This window comes from Ambystoma mexicanum, chromosome 9 (assembly GCF_040938575.1).
Source record: "Ambystoma mexicanum isolate Mex_15411 chromosome 9, UKY_AmexF1_1, whole genome shotgun sequence".
Taxonomy (NCBI): Eukaryota; Metazoa; Chordata; class Amphibia; order Caudata; family Ambystomatidae; genus Ambystoma; species Ambystoma mexicanum.
The window spans coordinates 544,587,707-544,604,703 of NC_090931.1; the positions used below are offsets into that span (position 1 = coordinate 544,587,707).

General features: G+C 47.3%; 1 protein-coding gene and 1 long non-coding RNA gene across 10 annotated transcripts in view; one reads left to right on the forward strand and one right to left on the reverse strand.

Moving 5' to 3' along the window:
- TUBD1 (tubulin delta 1) overlaps positions 1-16,997 on the forward strand; it is a 900,711-nt gene that overhangs the window by 16,333 nt on the left and 867,381 nt on the right. The gene's annotated exons all lie outside the window — the stretch shown is intronic.
- Positions 13,456-14,307, reverse strand: LOC138489666 (uncharacterized). The gene is made up of 2 exons (XR_011274860.1): positions 13,955-14,307; positions 13,456-13,844 (listed from the first exon to the last, which is right to left on the reverse strand). It is a non-coding gene; the product is annotated as an uncharacterized lncRNA (long non-coding RNA).

A 16,997-nucleotide genomic window follows, 5' to 3' on the forward strand; every position in this document is an offset into this window, starting at 1 on the left:
TGATGGTATATTAAAGGTCCTCCCGCACAGTTGCTGTCTAGAAGCAGTAGAAAGACTGTAACAGCAGGAACAGAGCGCACCAGAGTGGAGTGAGTTGACTGCATTAACTGCGACACCCTCGGCGACTGGCTCCGCGGCCACTCCACGGCCTGTGATGGTATTTTAAAGGTCCTCCCACACAGTTGCTGTGTAGAAGCAGTAGAAAGACTCTTTAACAGCAGGAACAGAGCGCACCAGAGAGAGTTGACTGCAGTGACTGCGACTTCCTCAGCGACTGGCTTAAGTTTTACATTTTCTCTTTTCCTTTGTTCTGATCTACACTGGGGCAGCCTATAGCATGACTTTGCTGCATCAGTGCGGGATGCTACATCCGGAGGGCTGGCAGAGTTCATGGCTCCAAGCTGATCTTTTTTTTTTTGTTCAGAGGTGAATCGATCAGGGGCTGGATAACATGATGTAATCAGTCAAGAAACGTTGACCAACTTCTGTCTGTGAATATCTATCTGTGTGAATATGACACGCACAATGTTTTTCAGCAAACTAAAATAGACCAAATGTGTGTTTTTCCATTATGTTGAGCAATAACTGCCAAGGTCCTGTGTGAGAACTTCAGGTAGGGCATGATGCATTTTAACATGCGGACTTGGGGCCCGATTCATGGAATTTTCTGCACGGGTGAAAGTGACTTTGCACTGCCGACACAAACCATGATTCCTGGAACTGTGCAAAGTGTATTTTTGCAGTGCAGAGTCACTTTTCAGCAGTGGAAAGTCACATTGACGGTGCAAAAAATTCCATGAATCGGGCCCTTGGAGTAAACTGAAATTTTTGATGGCTTTGATCTGACTTGATCTCCCATGGTGTTGACAGAGTTGCATTGATTTTATTCCTTATTCCCAAAGTATTTTTATAATGTCCATTGGAAAAAATAGAACACAGAACCAGAATGTTTCTCTTCGAATGGGAAATGTAAATAATGCCAAGCAACATCGGAGGCCATGCTCCCAGCCTTACTTTCATCCCATGATCCGGCCCATAATATCCAGCCTGGGTGAAACCTAGGCGAAGTCGGGCAAAGTCAGCCCCTGCTGTCTGAGGCTTCAGAGGTGATGTGGGACTGCCCGTTGAAACTGCCTTGGCTGGTTGTGATGGTGTGTTAACACAGCACAGCACTTTGTCATCCGGATTTGCACTCGGCTTGCATTCCCTGCTGTACACACCCGCTCCTCCAGTGCAGAGCGTTAGTGTTGCCAAGCAACATCCGAGGCCACGGCCCCAGCCCAAGCCTCACTTTCATCCCGTGATCCGGCTCATAATATCCGGCCCGGGAAAGCCTAGAGGAAGTCGGGCAAAGTCAGCCTCTGTTGTCTGTGGGCTGTCCGCAGTGGTCCACGCCGCCGCCGCCTCCTCCATGTGGAATCCACTTCCAGATCGGGATACGACTCAATCTAAGACGCTGCAAGCACTATCTAACTTGCATGACTTCATGTTACCGGCACATCCTGTCCATCCATCTAGGGGCCAAATTGGTGTTCCATCTGTGTGCGCTATTTCACACCCCATCACAGCAATCCTGCTGGGTGCCTCATTCCTTGCGCTCCTAATTCCATCGTTTAGCGCAGACTTCAGACACCCACATAGCTCTCAACTCACATGCTTTTGGCGGGTGTCACCCGCTTTGTAAAGGGCTGACTCACCCGCCAAGCCTCCTGCACGCCCATTCATTCCAGTGGGCCTCTCACCCGCCAAAAACAAAATCGTGTGATTTCACCCGCCTTTGCAACACAAATGGTTGAGAGCTATGTCCTATCCCACCCTTCTCACACGAGGTGGTCCACAGGGCTCTTCTTTGTCACCTACTCTCTTCAATATTTATATTGTTCCTCTTCTTCTCTTAATTGATGACATGTGTATCCTGTATAATAATTATGCCAATGATACCCAGGTCATCCTGGAACTCTCTGGTACCTATTCTCTGGATTCACAGGCCATTAACGCCATCTATTCCACCATCCACTCTTGGATGGTGGAAAATTCCATGGCCCTTAATACGGACAAGACCGAGTTACTCATTGCGGCTTCGAGTCCTATGCAAAAAAATCTCTCTCAAGAGTATGTGTCCTTCGCAGTTTCCAATGTCACCGTTCCTGTGTCGAAGACTGTTAAGACTTTGGGTGTTAAACTGGACTCTTGAGTTGACTATGAGGCCGCATGTTGCTAAGATCCATGCTTCATGTGGTTGGATTAATAAACAGCTTGCCTACTTACCCCGTACCTTACTGTCAAAAACATGTCAATTCTTGCCTCTGCCCTAGTCAACTAGAGGTTAGACTAATTTGATAGTCTGCTGGGAGGTTCGGCTCAATCCAACCTTTCAGCACTTCAGGTTACGCAAAATGGGGCGGTCGGAGCGGTATTGGGCATCTCCAATAGGCATTCTATTACTGCTGCCAGGGAGAATCTGCACTGGCTGCCAGTCAAGCACTGCGTATCCTTCAAAATCCTTACACTCACTTTTAAGTGCCTGACCCAGATGGCGCCCAGCTATCTCTGTGAACGCATCCATAGGTACATTCCTTCACGATTCCTGAGGTCCTTAGACCAGGCCAAATTGTGCCAACCCAGGTTTCGATCAGTCAAGTTTGGAAAATAACTTTCAACGTCTTAGCTCCTGCCACTTGTAATCCAATTCCTTTGGATCTTAAAACCGTCACATCATTGGCTGATTTTAAAAAGAAACTAAAAATTTATCTGTTTAAGGCTACTTGGCAGGATATGTGTTCTGATATCCTGCCAATTCCTTCAGCCATCTTGATTTTCTGTTTGCTTGTTTGTTGGTTTGTTTCCTGTGCGCCTTGAGGCCTATGGGCGATGTGGTGTGTTTTTTAAGATTTGAAATAAATAAATACATTAATCTGACCTACCCTTTTTATGCCCCTAAATCTATCTCTCTTCATCTTGGACCATGGAGCGCAAGTTAATTATGCAATAAATCATCAACAGTACTTGATATGTTTTTACACTTAAATTTAAAATTCCTCTGTATTACTGAAACCTGGATTTCGGCCACTAACACTACTATACCTGCATCATTGTTTACCTCTGCTACATCTTTCTGCCACACCCCTCGCATTTCTTCTCAGGGTACGGGGCCGGCACTGGTATTTTATATCATTTGTCCTTTTCTCTTATTCCTCCTAATTTGACTCTTCCTCGCTTTTCCTCATTTGAGTTCTCCTACTATTTTTTTCTGCTGTTTCATTTACATCTTCAATTTCTTTCTTACTGATTTACCGTCCACCTGGTCCTGGAGCCTCATTTTGTGAGGACATTGATACATTGCTGTCTTTTTTTACTCCTACCGCTACTCCACTTATAGTTCTTGGCGATTATAATCTTCATCCCTTAACTACTCCCTCTGCTCTCCCATTCCATTCCATTCTTGACTCTCACTATCTAGCTCCTCTTCCTACTCCTCCTTCTCATGGCTCTGGATCTTGTCTAGATCTTATATTTACTTCCATCTCTACATCTCCTGTGTCTTCTCTACCGGTCTACCTATCAGACCATCATCTTCTTTTATTCTCGATTTCCCCTGCTCCTCACTCTCCTGCTTTGCCTCCTGTAACTTCTCCTTCTTACTTACATTGCGACCTAGGTAAATTCACCACTACACTTTTTATCTCTACTAGCACCTCTAAACTGGTGCGTTCTCCACTCTGACAGCAGATGAAGCTGCTACTGCTTACTTTACCCCTCTTCTTCATTCCACCCTTCACGTAAAGCCCCACCAACCTTGGCTTTCTCCCCATCTTCGCGCAATGCGACATGTTCTTCGGTGCTTAGAAAGATGCTGGCTAAAACTGAAGACAGCAGGGAACTACAGTTCTTATGCATTGTACCATGCTATTTATGATGATTGTCTTCATTCTGCTAAACAATCCTACTTCTCTTATTTACTTCACTCACAATCTTCTCATCCTAAACGGCTCTTCCAAATTCTGTCCCGCCCGCTCTCATCTCCTATTCCGGATCCTTCACTAATTCCACTCTCACGGCTACAGATCCTGCGCTCTATTTTACTTCCAAGGTCTCTTCATTTCGATCAGTTATTGAATCTTCTCACACTCGGGTCAGTCTTTTGACCTCTATTCCTCTGGCCCCTCTTAACGAAATCTTTACTGGATTTGTTCCTATCACTAATGAAGACACTCTGTCTTCTTGCCCGTGCTCACCCTACCTCCTCCCCACTGGATCCTATACATCTGCGCTCCTACCTAAAATCTATCCCTTACTTGTTCCTTAACTTACAATTGTATTTAATTCTTGTTTATCTTCCTCTGTTTTTCCTTCTCTTTATTTAAGCACGCTACTACTATCCCGATCGCGAAAAAGCTTTCTGCTGATGTATCGTCTGCTTCTAATTTCCGTCCCATTTCACTCTTGCCATATCTTTCTAAAATTCTCGAACACAATGTTTATTCTCAAGTTTCGACCTTTATCTCTCGTAGCTCCATCCTCCCTTGTTTTCAATCTGTGTTTTGTGCAGGGTACTCTACCGAGACAGCTCTTCTCTCTGTTCTGGACTCTCTCCATTCTGCACATCATGCTAAACGGTCTTCTCTCCTTAAACTCATGGATCTTTCTGCTGCGTTCGACACTGTTGATCACACACTCTTACTGTCTGCTCTTCCTCTTTTTTGGCTCTACTTTAGCCTTGTTGAAGCATATCTATCCCAGAGAACTTTTTCAGTCTCCTGTGCTGGGACTTCTTCTGAAACATGCTCACTTAGCTATGGTGTCCCTCAAGGTTCGGTCCTTGGTCCTCTTATTTTCTCACTGTACACACCTTTGTTAGCTGATGTTATTTCCTCTTTTGGTTTCTCGCATCACTTTTATGCTGATGACACACAGCTCTTTGTTTCATTTCGACACTTTACTGATGATATCCATGATAAACTCAACGCCCGTCTTCGAGCCATCCAATCATGGATGTCAGATCACTTCTTAGTACTTAATGCTGCAAAACCTGAGGTTATCTTTTTCCCTCTCATCTACTATTTCTCCTTCTCACTCACTTCCCTTCATATACTTTCCTCCATCGCAGTTACCTATTTCCTCTGTGGCTCGTAACCTAGGCCTCTATTTTGATTCAGATCTTTCTTTCAGTTACCATATTTCCTTATCTGCCCGTTCCTGTCGATTTCATTTGTATAACATTTGAAAAGCCTGTCCTTTTATGACTTTTAAAGCCACGCAGCTACTGGTATCTGCTTTAATCTTCTCTCAGCTTTTCTACTGTTCTTGTTCACTTTTTGAACTTCCTCTATCTCATTTAGCTCCTTTTGAAATCTGTATTTAATGCTTCTATTCGTGTTCTCTGTCTGCTTGCTCCTTGTGATTCTATTTCCTCTTTTCTGACTAATCTTGGATGGGTCTCTTTTCATCACTGTTTAAACCTTCTTTTTTTGTTTAGTTTATTCTTTTTTCTTTTTTGTAAAATCGTTCTATTGGCATTTGTGAGTTAGGTTACAAACAATATGACCCATTATGCAAACACAATGGGGCACACTAAAGCCTTGAGTCGGATTGCATACGCGTTTGTGCGGCCACTGGAGAAACTTGATCTCGTAAATCGTCCAATAAAACTTAAACTTAAACACTTCCGTCCATCTTACTCCTGGGATGTACCCATTCTCAGCAATGTCCAATAAAGATGACCAGTAGTCTATAAACACTAACTCCCTCCCCCTTAACGCTGAGTTGCTCCTTTGTAGTTCTGCCAGTACCGCCCTCATGTGATTGATCTGTCTGTTGCTTAACCTCTTCCGATTAGTGTTGTGATTGGGTGCGGGCTGAGCTTCTACGTTATAAGCGGTGGGTATTGCTACGATTCCCTTTGTTTATGTATATGGGTCAATTAGTATTCTGAATTTTAATAATCTGAGTGCTCTTAGGGGAGACTGGGGCCGCCCACGTTCAAGGGCCACGTATTCCAATCTACAGATTTTCATGAGAAGAGTACTTCGTTCTGCCAATGTGGGTGGACCACTGGCTTTCCAGTGGGTAATAAGGAGTTTCCTCGCCGAGAGCAATATTAGACCAATGAGCTTCCAGGTGAGCCCGTCCTCGTGCCAGGCATCCGCTTCCCCTCCCTGGAGCATAACCCCGGGTGTGAATGTGACATTGGTCCCATTGATGTCCCTAATCTGTCTATGAACGTCCTTCCAGAATTGGGCGATCTTTGGGCAGTGCCATAGAATGTGGCCCATCGTGACTAGAGCGCTGCATTCTCTACAGCAGCGGTCTGTTTGGGAGATCCCCATCCTATGCAAAGCTGTGGGAGTGAAGTACAGAGTCTGCACTATTTTGAACTGTATCTCTCTGTTTCTGAGTTCTGAGGTTGGTGGAGATCTGGGGTATGGCTCTGAAATATTTTAGAATGTCAGACAAGTCGATAAGGGCCCCCAGGTCTTCGGATCAGTTACGCGCTAGTGTAAGAATCCGGTCTTGGTTGTTAGGGATTGTCATGTGGTAGAATGTACGAAGGTGCGCGGGGGAGTCGAGATGTCACTCCATCTCCACCTCGCAGAGCACATGGGTAACTGGGTTAGGAGGACATGCTATGTGACTCTGCACTGTGGAGCAGATAGTGGGGTAGGTGAGCCAGTCTCCTGGCCCCAGGCCGAGCATCTCAGAATTTCTGCAGTCGTTCTCTCGAGGATGTCCATTATCCTCACCCCGGCCCAATCTAGCTCTTGCTTAGGGTGAATATTGCATGCCAGCCCGTATGTCAAAACGGCTCTAATGCTAGACCACGGTGGTGCGTGTTTGGTTTGGGCCCATTGTGCTGCCCTGAGCCTGTGCCACTGGGTGAACATTGGTCCGAGTATAGGGTGATTTCTAATCTTAGGCAGGAGTTTACCTGGAGGTGTGGCCATTATTTCAATTGGGATTCAGGGTTTCATTAGCGCCACCTCCATTTCCCTCCAGCTGGAGTCGTAAGCTATATCAAGCCACCGCTTCACCCAGCACACTTGCGCTGCTTGGTGATACGCTTTGAGGGACGGGACTGCAAGCCCACCATTTGTTTTTGCGGCTTGCAGGACTGGGAGGTGGATTCGCGCCTTCTTCCCCCTCCAGATGAACTTAAAGATGGATTTATCCAACTCCTCTAGGGAGGTGGCAGACGGGCAGACAGGGATCCTCATTGCAATGTATGTGAGCTTGGGGATGAGTTCATCTTCAGAGCGTTAATCCGCCCGGTCTGAGAGAGGTTCAGGATGTCCCATCTCTTTAGGTCCTGGCATATGCCTGCTATTTTCAGGGGCTAGTTTAGGTCTCTGAGGTCGTCTAACGCGGGCACCCTTGTCGCGTGCCCGACTGCAGTACGAAGGCGGGGGAGGTGACACCATTAGTTACCACGCTGGCTGTAGGGCCTGTGTAAAGCAGCTTGATCAATTGGATGAGGTAGGAGGGGAAGCCGTTCCACAGCAGTACTTGGAATATGAAATCCCACTGTACTTTGTCGAAGGCCTTTTCGGCATCGACTGCAAGTACTATGTCCTCCGGCTCTCTATCTCCGGCCACTAGATGAAGCAGTCTTCTTACTTTATCACTTGAGTGCCTATTACGTATGAAGACTGTTTGATCTTTGTAGATGATGCAAGGGAGACTGTTTTCAATGTGCTTGGCCAGACATTTTGCAAGTATCTTGGCATCCGCGTTAATAAGAGAGATGGGCCTGTAGGAGCCCCACTGTGTCAGGTCCCTCCCCCCTTTGTGGAAGACTATTATATTTGCTGCAAGCACAGATTGGGGCAGGCTGCCTAGGGTTACAGCCTCTTTGAATACTTCTTCCAGCCTGGGAGCTAAGTCTTCGTTCAGCTCCTTATAGAAGTCTATGGGGATCCCGTTGTGACTGGAGGCTTTGCCCGTCGTCGGTGAGCTTATAGCGCTGGAAATGTCTGTGGCCGAGATCCAGACCCCAGGGCGGCTGCGTGGTCACCAGGGATTTTAGGGATCTGAATAGAGTCCAGGAAATCCTCGATTTCTCGGGCAGGGGGATTTCGGATGCAGTGTACAACTCTTGGTAGAATTCTTTGAATCTAGCATTGATCTGTGCGTCCCCGTGCAGCAGCTTCCCATCTTTGTCTAGAATCGAGACAATTGCCTGCGCTGCTTGTCTTTGTTTCAGGGCAAGAGCCATTAACCTTAGGGGCTTATCGCTCTCATCGTAGTATGCTTGGGACCAGCTATTGAATGATTTCTGGGCCCTGTCGGACGATACCTGGGCGATTCACTGGTGCAGTGATTGGTTAGTGTAGGCTTCAGTGTTGAGCTCCTGGATTTTTTGTGGGCTTTCTCTGCTTTTTACGTTGGACGGGCTGCTTCTTCCCCCATGACTTACGTTTGTGCGCCCATCTCGATATACTTTGCCCCCTCATGTAGGCTTTATAGGCATCCGAGCATTTGTGGGTAGAATACTCCTGGACCAGGTTGGATTCCCAGAACTAATCCGTGTCATTAGCTAGGTGTTCCACCAGGTCGGGGTAGTGAAGCATGCACAGGTTAAGTCTCCATTGTGGGGGCTGCCATTATGTGTCTGGCAGGGCTATTCGTAGGCGCACTGGAGCATGATCTGATAGGGTGGTCGGGACGATCGTGCAGTCCCTTACGAGATAATGCAGGTTTGCGGGGGTAAGCCAGTAATCCAGCCGCGAGTAGGTGATGTATGGGTGTGTGTGTGAGTAAAACGTGTAATCTTGTTGTTGGTCGTGAGTGCTTCTCCATATGTCTATCGGGCGAAGGCCACGCTTATGGTCTCTAATGCCGTCCGTGTCTTGGGTGAGCTGGCGCTGCCCGTGAGGTCCCCATGGCGGTCAAGGACAAGGTTGAAATCGCCCCTATATATGTGAGATTCCCTAGGTATTGTTCGCAGGACGCAAACATGTTCGTGAAGAACTGCGGGTGTCTGTGGTTGGCGCATAGATGTTGAGAAGCGTGATTGTTTGGTGATGTATGAGACCCTGCGTGAATGCGAATCTACCCTCTTTGTCTATGACTGTGTGTTTGACCTGAATCTGCTTATTGATAAAGATGGATACTCCTCTCTTACCGTGATATGGGGAATTAAACGCTGCACCCACCCACCCCCTCTGCAGCTTTGTTGCCTCTGTGCTCCCCATGTGGGTTTCTTGAAGGAAGATTATATCCCCCTGAAGGTCCCTCATGCTGTTGAGTGTTCTCTTGCGTTTGATGGGGTGGCCCAGGCTTTGGATATTTAGTGTCAGAAGATTGATGTCAAGCGCCATATTTAGTGTGGGTGGGCTTTGCTGGCCTGCCGATTGTCCTGTGGACTTGACTTATGATGTGGCAGAATGTGGTGGCAGTATTTCGGTGTCGTCGCTGGATTACTGTGGGAACAAACTATTCAGCATGACTCAACATGGGTCATAACAAACATTTAACCAAACTAAACTTTTCAAACGTTGGGTCAGCCTAACCTGTGGCCCTTCCCCCAACAGATGGCACATGTGCCCAGGCAGGTGGTGGAGCGAAGATGCTACCCTGTGCATCTTCCCCTCCCTGTGCTGCACCCTTAGCTGGGTGCCTCTAGCCACCCAGCGAGCCAGCCAAGGTTAGAGAGCCAGCCAAGGTTTCCGCCCACCCCGCCTTGCCCGGGGGCAGCCAATGAATCGTATGGCTTAGGTTGCTTGCTTAAGTCATACGGAATGCGTTGATTGCGAGTTTCAACAGGATCCAGAGGTACATTTGCCGGAGCGGTCAGCCTACGGACCATCCGGCTTGAATCATGCCTTTGGGAGATTTGTAATGGGCATTGGCTATAGGTTTTCAGCAATTTTGCCGCCAGCCTTTTGGGCGTCTGTTGTTGTTCTGCCACTTCCTGTTTGTTTGCGACCTTTCCGGGCTGAGGGGGCAGCGAACATCCGGGCACCGGGCTCTGGCATTGGTCTCTCGAAGTCTGCTATGACTATTTCATGCTGCTGAAGCAGTCATCGGGCATCTTACGGGTCGTTAAAGCTGTGCCACTGCTTGTTGATCTGTACGCACCAGGTTGCTCGGAACTTTAGATGGTGGCAGAGTTCTGAGTCTTACAGGGCTTCAAAGGTCGGGTTAAATTCTTTGCGGCGTCTGGAGACTTCTAGTCGTTATAGATGCGGATATCGGCTGACCCTACCTTGACTGGGCCCGCCTCCCTATTTGCTTTAAGAATCAGCATCTTATGTTGGAAGTTGAGAAGATGCATGGTCACGCTCTGGGGTCGCTGATCTGGCTATGGTTTGGGTATGGGTGCCCTATGAATCCTTTCGATTATGAGGTCCTGGGGGTTCTTTATTTTGAGGCTATCGCAGAAGAAGCCGTGGATGTAGGCCTCGAAGTCCGTCCCTTCTCTGTTCTCAGGCGGGCCCACCACTCTGAGATTGTTCCGGCAAGAGCAATTTTCTTGGTAATCGATTTTTCTCGCCCAGTCTCTGGACCTCCTTTATGTCCCCGTCCAAGTCTGTTGATGCTGTTGTGTAATTGTCCTCTAGCACGCTGATTCGTTGCTCATTATCGGTGATACGCTCGCCTGCGCTGATGGGCGGGTTTGTACTTCCTGCAGGTCCCGCTTAATGTCTAATAATGTGCTGTTGGTTTCTTGGCTCCTTTGTCCGATGGTGAGCATCTCCGCCAGGATAGTCTGTAATTATGACTGGCCATTCATCTCCGCTTTGTTACGGCAGGATCTCCTGGTTGGGCCAGATGTAGCTGCTGCTGAGTGCTCGGTTGGTGCTGTGGTTTGGGTCCCCTTTTGCATCCCTGCACAGCTTGTTTCCCCTGGTCCTCCTCTTGCTGTGGGCTGAGTTAGTAAGTCCCGGCGACCTGGGCTCTGCTTTGGGGTGCTGCCCTTTAGGATTTGCTAGCAAGTTTGCTGGCGTTTGGGTACGTTGAACTGCAGTTGATTGGGCTGCCTTTGTCAGTGCGTGTGGATGCTTGGGGGGGTGGGGGGAGAAGGGGCCCACCTGGAGGTGCACTCACTATCTTAATATTCTCTTGACCCTGCGGTCTGTGTCCTTCAGAGGCGGTTCCGGTTTGCTGTGTCTGTCTTCGTATCGTGGCGTGGAAAGAAGGGGGCAAGGAGCCCCACAGAGTTTGAGGGCCGGTTCGCTGTGGGTTGGGGGCCGCGAGTGTAGGGCTGATAGGTTTGTGCGCACTAGGCTCCGGTCTGGGTTCTGACCCCCGAGTTGTGCAGGGTGGCCTGTGAGCAGGAGATACGCCCCCCCTTTTTTTTTTAGATTAGACAGGGGCTTCTTCTGGTTTGGCCGGTGGGGGCCTGTCAGGGGGGAGCAGGTGCTTGTTTGGTGGGTGCCCCTCTGCTGCTGTTGTGCGGATCGCGTGGCTTTGGCCTCCTTAAGCGCCACGTCATCCCATTATGGCCCCGGCTGGCACTGCGGTCTCATAGATGAGGGTCGGCCCCCGGTCTGCACCCCTCGTCTCAACCAGCTGGGTGGGAGTGTGGGGGGACTAGGCCAGCCGCACCGCCGATTGGGGGTGAGGCCACCAACCTAGCTCTGAGTCCCCTACAATCACGGCTTCCCGCCTCCCCCGCCTCGGGTCTTGAACACTGTGGCCACAGGGCTGGGGACTCGGCATCACCCACACACAGAGGCCGTGATTTCTCCGCTCTGGCCCCGGTTGGGATGTAGCTCGGTGGTAAGGGGTAGCAGGCCTCAAGATGGTGCGCTGCGGGGGTTGGGGAGGCCTGGCGCGTGGCTTAAGAGCTGGCTTTTACATTCTGAATGGCCCCTTGTAGCTGGGAGGTGGCCGGCGTCCTGCCTGGGTCCTCGCTGGGTGTTTGCTAGGATTCCAGAGAGTGGCGGGGCTTGTGGCCCCTGGATTTTGGCTCCTTTGTGTCCTGTGCATGCTTAAATGGCGGGGGGGTGCGCATGCCTGCTTGAGGGATCTGAGGCGGCCCCCCACCGCCGCTGCTCCCCTCTTACTTGGATCTTGGTCGTTGTCTCCGGTTGAGAGCTGTCGGGGGTCGTCCGTGCAGGCCTGCGGTCTGACTTTGGCAGAGGTCTATAGTGGGGAGGCCACAGCGCCCCAGCGCGGGCTGCCGGGTGTTGGGAGACTCCGGCCTTTACCCAGCCCAGCCGGACACCGTCCCCGCTTCTTCCGCTCACCTCGGTGGGAGTTTGTGAGCCTGCTCGGGTTGAGCGCTCCACTTGGGGAGGGTGAGTCGCGGTGTCGAGCATGCACCGTCCCGCTTGGGAGATGTGGCGGGCAGCCCGCTTCAGCTTTTCTAGGCGCACACCCCCTGATGTGCCCCCGCTGGCAGTCCGGCGCTGGTGGGCCCGCTGTTTGGGAGCATGGAGGAATTGGCGGGCTTTGGGCCGTATTGTGAGTTGGGGCTGCCCCCCGGTGTTAGATTTGGCAGCCAGATTTCGTTGATCTTTGTGTCCTCTGGATCCTGGACGTTAGGTTTTAATTTCACCGTCATTTGCTACCATTTCAAATCAATATTTCAAGCACCTCTTGCAGTTTTCGTCCTCATGCTTGTCGGAGCTCTGTTAACCTGCGGCCATCTTGTGCCACGCCCCCTAGCGGCTCCTTTATGTTTAGTTTTTAAAGCCCTCCATGGTCTTGCTCCCCGCTATCTTTCCTCTTGTTGCATTTTACCTTCCCTCTCACTCACTTCGTTCTGCTTCGTCCCCACTGTGCTCAATCTCATTTTCGGTCTTTTCTCTATTAGTATCTTTAAACTGGAACACTCTCCCACTTTCTCTCCGTTCTATCCCTGTTTATTAATTATTTTGGGTCTCTCTACAATCCTACCTTCTCTCGTCTGGTTAATGAGGATTACTGTAACCACAGATATATTCTGTATTTTAAATGTTAATTCATTATTTGTACTGTGCTTGTTCTTATGTTCAGCACTTTGGTGTAAGGCGCTATATAAAACCAAATAAAATAAAAAAAGAAAGCCCCAGTCACACTGGCCGGGCGTGCTATATGCATTCACTGTTTGTTACCCATACATTCCAGTTCTCTTCAGCAATCTAAAATGGACCAAATGTGTGCATGTCCATCACGTTGAACAATAACTGCCAAGGTTTTGTGTGTGAAGGTCAGGTAAAGCATGATGCATATTTAAGGTGCAGAGTTGGAGAAAATTGACATTTTTGATATGTGGCTCTAGTGTGAGGTCACTGACCATTCTGACTCCTAAATTTCTCACGTTAAGCAAAGGAAGTGGTCAAGGTCCTGTTAAGTTCGACTTAAATGGGGAGGAAACCCGGTATACGTTTAACTAAGATAGGTTAGCAACGTATACTCTGTCTAAGTCCGGGAGGACAAAGATCTGTGTTTAAAGAGGAGACAGAGCTATAGTGTAGATGCCACACATATAAAGAGCTCCCATTGGGAGAGCCACAAAAGGACCAGTCGTGGTTAAAATGATAAACATCAGATTTAATAGAATTATGACCTAAAAAGTGATTAAATAGTGTGGTCCACAGTACATACAATTCATAAACATTTAAACATATATCAAACAGTCGTTACGTGATAAGCTAGAATTAGCTAATTGACAGTGTATCAAAAACAGGGATACACTCAACATCAAGAGGTACGCTTTACAGAAAGTGCAACGTACTCTACAGTAATTAGAATCAGTATGTCAAAAAACTTAATAACTCTGGTGCCAGTACAGAGTATTAGCTCGACATGTTTCAGTTCCTACAGTTATTATGGAACATTCATCAGGAGATATACAGGTGACCACGTAACCAAGACAACATTTAAAAACGAAATGATGACATTTGAAGTATTCGTAGCATCTGCAAAGTAAAGAACAAAAAAAGCGCAAAACATGAGCTTCAAATTAGCCATTATTGTTGCATGTTCAAAATACATGAACCAAGGCATCTAAATAGAGGGAAATAAATACCTCCACTGATGCCTGTGGGTGCTCTCTACTCGAAAGGTAGTAGGCGGTGTAGAACTGAGGGTCGTCTCTACCTAGGATATAGAAAAAACATCCAAATGAGCGCTGAGTAGTAGCTCACTAAAAAAGCAGGATATGTGCTTAGGCTTAGCAAATAGCGAAACTAGTATCGCATAAAAAACATATGAAAAGGTGTCCGGGTGAGAGAAACCCAGTGCTGAGAGACAAAACGAATTATCCACAGTGTGCCCCATATAATTCCAGAAGTTGAGAAGAAGTCGGTGACTAGAACCTAAAGAGGTAGTTCAAGGTATAGTCTCTAATCTCGTGTGTTTATAGGAGACAGAAGGCGGCTAGTAACACTCAAAAGTAAACAACTACCCCACAGGCAATACCTTCAAGTTGGCAGTAAGAGTGTCAGTCGTGACCAAATCCGACAGCCCCAGGATATAATCCTGCCGCCAGCACTAGTGCTGTGTGGATAGTACGGAGAGTGCCGTCTATTATGCGGGCAGTAGTGCAGCAGGACTGGGCGACCGATGTGCGAGAGGTAGTCAGGGAAATACAGTAGTCCTACAACTATGTTGGAAGAGAAAAGAGATGTAGAGCAATGTGGTTAGTCATGGCAGCCATCATGGAATGGCTCAGACCGGACAAGGAATTAGTACACTAGGTAGCACACAGTCTACAAAAAAACGATGGTAAGGGATCAAGTGAGTGTAAACGATTATATGTTGTACCATTCAATAGATTCGTTAAGACCCCTGATGTCACTCTGCAGAGTATATATCCTCTTTTGTTCCATATAAAGCAATTTTTTCTCCCGGGTGGCATAGTTAGATCCTTTAAGTGATAACAATGTTGTCCATTTGAAATCCTCGTGATGATGCTTCAGAAGATTGAAATGTTTCACCATAGGGGCATTTTCAGTTCTGTTCTTGAGACAGCTCCGGTGTTCCATGATACGAGTTTTGGCTTTGCGGGTTGTTTTCCCTACATAGTGCAGTCCACATTTACAAGTGATCAGGTACACCACAAATTCGGTGTTACAATTAGTCAGGTTTTTCTGTGTCCAGAGCTTTGACAGGCCAACATCTACATTTTTAGTTATAGAGGTCAATTTACAGACCCCGCACGAGCCACAAGGATAGTGACCGGTAGGTTCAGGTAGACCCCATAGGGTGGTTAATCTGGGTTCCTGGATAGGGATAGGTTTAAGTTTGCTGTTACTAACCCTGTTACCTATCGTCGTGCTCCTTTTATAAGCAAAGATCGGCACACTCATATAGGGGGAGGTCGTTTGAAAGATTTTCCAATTCTTCTTAATGATGTTGGTGATCTCAAAGCTCTGGTTAGAAAAGGTATTCACACACACAATACGATCATCTTTAGGTTTAACAGGTTTTGGTTCCAATAGTGCTTCTCGGTTGTTATTAAAAGCCCTTTTGGCTGATTTTTTCACCAGTTTATTAGGGTACCCTCTCTGTCTCAGTTTTTTCACGAGAGTGTTCGCCTCCGCCTCGTATATTTCTTTCGTAGAACTATTCCTTTTAAGGCGTAAAAACTGGCCAAAGGGAAGATTATCACGAAGATGTTTAATGTGATGGCTGGAATAATCAAGAAGAGAATTTTTATCGGTGGGTTTATGATGAGGCTTAATTTTCAAGACTCCATTGGTTGCAAAAATGGTTAGGTCGAGAAAATTAATAAACTCGTTACTAGACATCATAGTAAACTGAAGGTGAGGATTAAGATTGTTAAGCCAGTTGAAAAAATTGTTAGCTTCAGTCAAGGTGCCTCTCCATATGACCAAGATGTCGTCAATGTAGCGACTCCACTTCACGATGTTATTACTATAGGGATTGAGGTTGCTGTAGACGTTGCTTTTCTCAAAGGTCTCTACGTACAAGTTAGCAACACTCGGAGCCATAGTGGTGCCCATCGCGGTCCCTTCAACTTGTTGGAAAATCTTACCATTGAACTCAAAGTAGTTAAGTTTTAATGCTAGTTCAACGCACCAAAGGATAAACGAAGTAGGGACCGGATCATTATCAATGCGGCCCAGAAGTATTTCTTCAATCGCATCAAGGGATGCTTGTTGGGGGATATTGGTGTAGAGGGATACGATGTCAAAACCTAGTAGCAACTGGGTATTTGTATCGAAAGCCAAGTTTTCATGACTGTTAATAACATCTCGAGAGTCTTTTACATAGGATAGCATGTTTTGCACAAATCCCTTCAAATAGTGGTCCGCAAAAGTAGAGAGGGGTTCAAGTACAGAATTAATCCCTGCCACAATGGGTCGACCTGGAGGGTTCACCAAGGTTTTATGCACTTTGGGTAGAGTGTAGAAAGTGGGGATGCTTGGTTTTTTATTGATGAGGAAATCCGCCTCTTGTTTCGAGATCCACTCTCGGTCTTTAGCTTTAGAAACTTTATCTGCAACGAGTCATGGCACTCTACTTTTGCGGAGCACTATTTGAAGGGATTTGTGCAAAACATGCTATCCTATGTAAAAGACTCTCGAGATGTTATTAACAGTCATGAAAACTTGGCTTTCGATACAAATACCCAGTTGCTACTAGGTTTTGACATCGTATCCCTCTACACCAATATCCCCCAACAAGCATCCCTTGATGCGATTGAAGAAATACTTCTGGGCCGCATTGATAATGATCCGGTCCCTACTTCGTTTATCCTTTGGTGCGTTGAACTAGCATTAAAACGTAACTACTTTGAGTTCAATGGTAAGATTTTCCAACAAGTTGAAGGGACCGCGATGGGCGCCACTATGGCTCCGAGTGTTGCTAACTTGTACGTAGAGACCTTTGAGAAAAGCAACGTCTACAGCAACCTCAATCCCTATAGTAATAACATTGTGAAGTGGAGTCGCTACATTGACGACATCTTGGTCATATGAGAGGCACCTTGACTGAAGCTAACAATTTTTTCAACTGGCTTAACAATCTTAATCCTCACCTTCAGTTTACTATGATGTCTAGTAACGAGTTTATTAATTTTCTCGACCTAACCATTTTTGCAACCA